The following is an 8,210-nucleotide window of genomic DNA, read 5'->3' as shown; positions in this document are numbered from 1 at the left end:
CCCTGCTCAGGTAAGCATAAGAAGCTATGTTAACTGGAACACAAGCAGCTGATGGCTTCTCTGGACCGATTGGAAACAGTGGCAGTGTATTTTTACAATTCATAAGCATCACTCTCAGCATCCCCATCACCTTCATTAGCACTGTTAATAAAAAACGTGCAATGCCCCTGACCCAGTCACCTCATGTTTCGGAATTTTTTCTTGAGAAATATCACTCTGAGTGCATCAGGACAGGCACGTTATGATGTTCATTGTTGAGATTTTGGAAGAGCAAAAATCCTCTGATCGAAGAATGTCTTTCAAAATTAGAGTTAAACTCATACTATGAATATAATTGTAATCAAGAAAGCTGCTGCTTAACTAATGGTATTTTACATGCGTGTGTGCAGAAGAGGAAATGTATGAAGACAAGGGGGATGCTCACAGATTTGTGAGAAATGGGGAAAAGCCAAAGGATAAAACAAAGGGTCAGTGTGGCCTCAGCACCATGCAGGGGCTTGCTGCTCTGCCAGGTAACCTGGACAGTCTCCTGGCTCCGTGAAGATCACTCTCGAAATGATCAAACCCACTCTGCTTGCTCTGAACCCATGCTCCTCACCAAGCAACCTTATGAAAAAATGTAGTTTCTTGTGTAGACTATTTGCCAGGGACGATGCACGGATGAGCCTGCATGAGCATTCCAGTGGGCCAGCTGCCATTTGTATTTTTCAGTTTCACTATTGGTCTCTGATTCCCCCATCTGCCCCATATGAGTTTGGTCACTGTGAGTCACTCCCCTTGAGAATGGTCACCTTTGCAAGATTCCTAGAATTGAGATTCAGTACCCAAAGAACCTGAGGGAAAACTATAGAATCAGCAGGATCTAGGTGAAGTGATTTCGAAAGAGAGGCTTCTCAGGAGACATTTGTAAATGTCTGTGAACATTTTGGGTTGTGACATGGCCGGTGGGGGGCGGGGACAGGTGTGCTACTGACATCTAGTGGACGGAGGCCGGGAATGATGTTAAACATCCCACAATGCACAGGGAAGTCTCAAACAAAGAATCGTCTGGTCTGAAATGTCAATAGTGTCAAGGTTGAGAAATTCTGAGCTAAAGCAATGCCCTGTTTGTGTGCTGCTATGAGCCACACTGGGCCATTTTCTCTGAATTCACTTTAAAACTTAATAAAAATAAGAGGTCTTGCATATTCCCATTCATCAATTTGTTTTATTCTCACTGGAGTTTTGTGCGTTAGGAAAAGCTTGTCAGCTCCATTTCTCAGGTGTATCGACCATGGAAAAGATGCCATGGTACTTGTTAAGACTTATACAAAGTAATAATTGCACTGTGGATTAGAACCCAATTCGTAGCTTCCTTAATCCGTTTTTTTTTTTTATTATAATGGTTTTTTATTATATTATGTTAGTCACCATACAGTACATCCCCGGTTTCCGATGTAAGGCTCGATGATTCATTAGTTGCGTATAACACCCAGTGCACCATGCAATACGTGCGCTCCTTACTACCCATCACCAGCCCATCCCATTCCCCCACCCCCCTCCCCTCTGAGGCCCTCAGTTTGTTTCTCATAGTCCATCTTAATCCGTTTTTTTATTTTGTTTTGTTTTGTTTTTTTGGTCCTCCAGCCTGGTACCTTCAATCACCCTTGACGTTTTGCTCCACAGTTGTACGTAAATGAGCTGTCTGGCTTTGGTGACTGTACTGATTAAACAGATTCTTATTTGTAAAATATGTCAAATGTTTACTGTCAACACCATACATTGCAAAGAACAACAACAAAGAAAACAATTCACTTTATGTCTGAGAATCTGCTGTGCTTTATGTGCTCTGAAGTCCCATTTGCATATAATTTGATACTTATCTTGTGGTGCAAAAATGTTAGTTTCCTAGATCAGCAATGATACAGCTGAGAAATCGGAGCCATCTGCTGAAACATTCCCTTCTTTTCTTCTTTTACCTCTGATTTATTTAATGTGAAAGAGGTAATGCTGCCATTTGGATGGCGGGTGAGGGAACACCAGTGGAAATGTCAGATATACAAATCACAGGCAAGGTGTGGAAAGTCCTTCTCTAATGTGAGTTGCAGATAGCTTATCAGCCGGTGGGTCTGAGGTGCAGAGGTGGGGTTCCTAGTCTCGGCAGCAATTCTTCCTGAATGTTGACCATTCATAGGGTTGAACTTTCAGAATCAATTCTACATTTAATAGTTGTCAGAGTCAGGAATAAAACAGGAGTTCTGTCTACCGGACTCACAGAACTATGGAGCTTTAGAGATGGGACCGTCTTTCAGGATTGTCTGAGATAGGGAAACAATTGTGCGCCTGATCCAAATTATTTTTGGAATGAAGGAATGGGCACGTAGTGAAAGATATGTGAAACCAACACAGGAAGGAATTATACTCCTGAAGTAAGGCTCAGAGCAGGAGACAGAATGAAGAGTCATGACAGGGAGAGGGTCTCAGAGCTTGGGTGAGGAAGTCCTGGGCTTTGGTGAGGCAGGAGGAGAGGAGCCCACAGGGTCAAGGTCTAGGTAGAGAGAGTTTTGTGTAATAAATATAAAGGAGATAGAGTGTAAAGAGGCAAATATTTCAAAGTCCCGGATACCAGGGGGGTTGAGATGGGCTGAGACCTTGAATAATAGTGCGTATTCTCTGTGGTGCCCGGATGAGTACCAGCTCAGAAGACAGGGGAGGGTTTCAGAACAGTAGTTCCAAAGATCTGTAATGAGCCAAACAGGTGGGAAAATCTGCTACTTAACTCTTATGTGTCTGCTTCAATTCCTTGACAGAGGCAATAAGAACATATATTTTAGTTAGATTTTTTTTAATAGTTTTTGTCTTTTGGGAAGGTGGCAATCAAAGGGGCTTCTCTATGTGATTTTAGTAATGGCATGGAAATGCATGCTCTGGTGTGAGGGAGAGATTTGATTTTTAAGGGAACCATTGGATATTATCAGAAAAATTGCCATCAGACACCCCAGTCCTCTGTGTGGCGCACTGTTCCTGTGAACGTCTCTAACCTCATCGCCAGACTTCGTCCACGTGTGTCTCCCTGCCGTGCCCTCCCCACATTTTGTCCTGTTGAGTCGCTCCTGCCTGATTGTGGGGATTAAGCTTAAATATAACCTTCCTTGATGAAAAGTTAGGTGTCTGATTATAGTTTAGCTCGTGCTGTGCTTGACAAAACCTCAGTGTCTCCTTCCTGGAAAATACAATATGCTTACTGATTTATTTCATTTTTAGAGCTCATTGTCTTTTTAGAGGGGTCTCTTTCTGTTAACTCCCTTGATACTCATTCAAGTTCAGTGGGGCGGAGTTTATTAAGTTCATTTTCCAAACAGGCAAGTGAGGTGACAGTACAATTTGGTGGCTGGAATAAGGCTTAGACACAGGTTTCTTGAATGTTAATTCTGTTTGGAAAGGCAACACAATGTAGACCGGTGGTCCCCATCTGCAGCCTCGAGTGTGGATCAGAATCACTTGGACAGCTTATTATCCCTCAGATATTTGGTTCTCCCCTTTGGAGCTTCTGATTTGCCAAGTCTGAGTTTGGGCTCGAGAATTAGCCTTTGGGGTAATTTCTCAGGTGGCACTGAGGCAGTGGTCTTGGAAACACACTTTGAGCGGTGCTGGTCTAGCATATAAATGCCTGGATTCCAGGAATAGACTGTCCAGATTGAAAGCCAAGCACTGCCAGTTGTAAGTATGACTTTGCAAAGTTTCCTCACAAATCTTGGCCTCAGATTGCTCATCTGTAAAATTGAGAAGATAATATGGTTGTTAACAGAGATAAATGAGGATCCTTATAGAATGCTGAGAACAGTGAGTGGCCCCTAGGAAGCTCTGTATGTATTTTTGTTAAATACGAAACTACGGAAATGTTCTAAGACATATAAAGCATATGTTATTCTTGTCATGTGCTCACGGGTCCGAGTGACTCCAGGTAATATGGAGGCATAGCTGCCATCTTTGCCTGTGTCTTCACATGACCTTACCCTCTGAATGTCTTGGTCTTCTCCTTTTCTCTATAAGGACACTCATCATTGGATTTAGACCTTACCTTCATGCAGCATAATCTCATCTTGAGAACCTTGATTATATCATCAAAGACTTTTATTCCAAATAAGGTCATATTCTAAGGTTCTGGGTGGGTATGCTTTTCTGGCACCAAAACTCAATTCTCTATCACATTCCAAACATGTGAAGAATAAACCAAAGGTTGAAAGCAACAACACACCGGAAATCCAACCAGGCAATTCCTGGGTGGTCTGTCTGAATATATCTAGGGACCAGGAGCCCAGGCTCCCAGTTGGGGTTCAGGGGCAGGATTTGAACTCTTTGTGATGGATTTCAGAAGAGCATGTCTGTCTGGGCCACAGTCCTAGGATAGGTAGTGGGATTCAAGTACAAATAGTTGATTGAACATGTGACACTACAAAATACCTACAAGTGAGGGAGAATAAGGCAGAGAAAGGAAGTCAATACAGGGCGAGTTAATCAACTTCTCACCTTTTGTGTCGCTGGAGTTCAACCCCAATGGGCGAAATTTGGATCCACTGTACAGAACATGCCTCCGGTAGAGGAGGTGAGAGCGATGGGGTACTTATATACCACTTCCTATCAGCTATTGGATGAGACCTGTTGGTTGAGAAGCTAGGGCATCAATTCAGTGGCACCATTGGCTTGTCACTCAGGTGAACAAACGAGGCTCTGACAACTCAAGAAATCCCTTAGGCCAATAGATGCAGATGCTGTCAGTCAGTTGGTAGTTGGGTCATTGCACAACATCAAGTGGTAGTGACAAGAACATATGAGCCGGCCAGCATTGGCAGCTGCTACACTGTTCCATGATACATTTGCAGTAACAATAGTTATTATCTGTTGTTAATAAAGTACAACGGATACGGTTAGGCAGAAAATATTGGGAAGAGAATACATTTGCAAATTGCATTAAACTTGGTAGGGGCTCAATAAATGTTTGTTTTTACCCTTGCATTGTTGCCCTTCATAATTTACATTATAATTATTTGCATGTGTGCCAGTTTTTCCCGATGATGACTGATCCCCGATGAATTCTTGGGGGATGATATGGGGAAGTCCTCAGAACCCATCAATTACATGGCAGATGCCCCACATGCTTAGTGTCTTTCCTTCTACTTTTTCTCCCTGCTTAAAGCAAAATGACACAGGCAAAATGGGTGCCAAAGAAGACCAGGGAATTAAGACTATGGTGATGTAATCAAATGGCTTTCTTGTTAAATGTTCATTATTCAAGCTCATGGGCATCTTCTTGGGAGGCTCTGGATACAGTTTAATTTCTATCTGAGACTGTCCTACGTGAAGGCTCCCAGGGTGACGTCCAGCCAGCAACTGCCTCATTAACATATCTAGCAGCACATGCAAATATCTGTAGTCTCAGCGTGTTGGACTCTAAAGGGAATTTCTATTACTGGGAAGAACCGTGTTGAGGGTGACAATCTTTTTAGTGTCGTTAGGGTAAATGAGGTGGTAATGGAAGTGCAGATTATAGCAACTTCAATAATTTATTTCACACTCCCCCATCAGGGTAGCTTTTGCAAACAGCCAGCATCCTTAATTGAAATGTAAATGAATGGTAAATTATGAAATATGTATTATGAAAAGTAAAACATGGCCCAAATGAAAGATCAGAAATGAAAGGTTTTATGAAGTTGAGAAAATGAGTCTGAAATGTTAATTGCTTGGCGGGGAGGAGCTCACACCACCAGGGCACAGGGTAGGGGTGATGGGAGGAAAGTCATTTCCCCCACAGTCCGTGGGGTTGTCTCCTCTGGAGGAAGTGGTGTGTGCAGATGGACCCCTGCCCACGTGCCCTCCTGGAGACAGAATTCAAGGGAGGGAAAAGCGGGGAGAATTGAAGTAGAAGCACTGTGTTAGAGGAGCTGGCAAGGCCATGGTGAAGGCGACCGGGACACAGTGTCCTCTTTTTTGGATCAGTCTTTTGGGTGAACTGGGATAATTTAAAACTACACAGAGGATAGGAGGCAGCACCACACTTGAAAAGTTTCCTGACCCGTGTTGTTCCCTTCTTCATAGAAAATAGGCATCTTCATCCAAACTTGAGAGGGTTGCACGATATTTAAAGGACGAGATATCACAGCGGTCACCGCTCCCCTCCCCCGCCCAGCGGATCCCATTCCCCCACACCCTGCCAGTCCACACAAGGGTCAGAGCTGGGTTGGGTTCTGTGTTGCATATGGAGTTGCTGTCTTTTCTTTGGAATCCCGTGATGGACAGCTCTATCATCAGGGACAGAAGGAGGCTTTGAAGACGCAGTGGATTAGCCTCTTACTGCTGCTACAGTGAATTGCTATGGACTCAGTGGCTGCAAACAGCAATGTTTTATCCTAAACCTCTGGAGGTCGTCCATCCAAAGTCACACCGAGTGGGCTGAAGTCAAGCTGTGGGCAGGGCTGGTCTGTTTGGAGGCTCTGGGAGAAAATCTGCATCCTCGTCTCGGTCATCTCCACCAGGCTCCCCTCTGCGTGGCCACTTCTGAGTACCCAGCCTGCGTCCGTCATCAGACCTCCTGCCCGCTGATGGGTTCTCTCTTGTAAGGACTCTTTTGACTACCTCGCGGTCCTCAGGATAATGCAGGCTCATCTCCAATCTCAGGATCCTTAACTCAATCACATCTGTAAAGTCCCTTTTACCATATAATCAAACATATTCAGTTTTCAGGATAAGGATGCCAGCATCATTAGGCACCTTTATTCAGCCTACCACAGGGCACTATTTAAATATTATTCACCAGCGGGACTAATTCTAGGGCGATGCTGAAGTGCCTGCGTTTGTCTCAGCAATTGGCCAAGGCTGAGTGAAAGGAAATGGAATTCAGTTCGGCAAATGCATAGCCATTCCTGACTTCTCTACCTTGGGGGGGGGGGTCCCGCTATGACCCTGGATAAGGAGTAGATTCTCAAGGTTTTGCTTGTCTGAGTCGCTTATCCTCTGTGGCAGACAGGGCCACGTTCTTGAGAATATTCACCAAGAAATACAAAGCTGAATCCGAATGACTCCTACCTTCACGAAGTTCAGTGCCAGGTGAAGTTAGAGATTAAATCAATGCCGTCAGTGCTGACAAGAGAAAGATCTGCGGGGAGGAGCGTGGGGCCAGGAAAAGGCTGGTGAACTTGGCCTTCAGACGGGGGCTGGTGGGGAGGCAGGGCAGGATTCACAGACAAATGGGTGTTTCATCCTAGCGGAAAGGTAACAGGTTTCCAGCCAGCAATATAGGGCAAGAACGTCAAAAGCTCTATGTTGTCTACTTCACCAAAGGCTTTGTAAACATTTCAAAGGATACACATTGCTTTCCATCTCAGTTGCACGTCCCGTCTGAGTAAGACACTGTTGATAGTCATGAAACCGTGTCTAAGGCAGTAATTATGGTCTAAGGTCTGTGATGAGTGTGTTGTCTGTCATCCCACGGGATCTGCACAGAGCTGCCCACTCTTGCCTCCCAGCTCCCTCCTGCTAACTGCAGAAAGCAAAGCTTACGTTCTAATCATCATGGTTTGTTGCCAGCAGACAGGATTCTCTGGGATAATAAAAATAGGGTAAGTTGGGAGCCAGATGACTTCAAAAAAAGAAAAAAAGATTTTATTTATTTATTTGAGAGAGAGAGTGCATGAGCATGCCCATGAGTGGGGAGAGGGTCAGAGGGAGAGGGAGGAGCAGACCCCCCCTCACCCCCGCTGAGCAGGGAGCCCGACATGGGGCTCCACCCCAGGACCCTGGGATCATGACCTGAGCCGAAGGCAGACGCTTCACCGCCTGAGCCACCCAGGTGCCCCTGAGGCCAGATGACTTTTGTCTGAGTGTGGATTTTGTTCCTTACCGGCCACAGGGTCTAGTATAAATCACCTCGGGGTGTGTGTGATTTCCCAGTTGTGAAATGGAATTATTTTGAGGAGAACATAATACTGTCAGTGGAAACACTGATTTTCCCAGACAGTAAAACCGCAAGGCCCTCGGTAAACCAGTAAAACCTTGGTTTATTGCCGTTGCTGTTGTTACAGTAAGTATGTTCTTCTGGGAACACAGAACGGCACATACAGCAGTGACCGGGAGTGACACCAGAGGCCACAGACCTCTGCCAGGATTGGGGTGCAGCCTTCTTACCAGGGAGCCTGCAAACTTCCATGCCTGAGGAGGTAGAGACAGGGAAGAAG

Source organism: Ursus arctos, unplaced genomic scaffold (assembly GCF_023065955.2).
Source record: "Ursus arctos isolate Adak ecotype North America unplaced genomic scaffold, UrsArc2.0 scaffold_6, whole genome shotgun sequence".
In the NCBI taxonomy this organism is placed as follows: Eukaryota; Metazoa; Chordata; class Mammalia; order Carnivora; family Ursidae; genus Ursus; species Ursus arctos.
Note: the sequence above shows the minus strand (reverse complement) of the source record.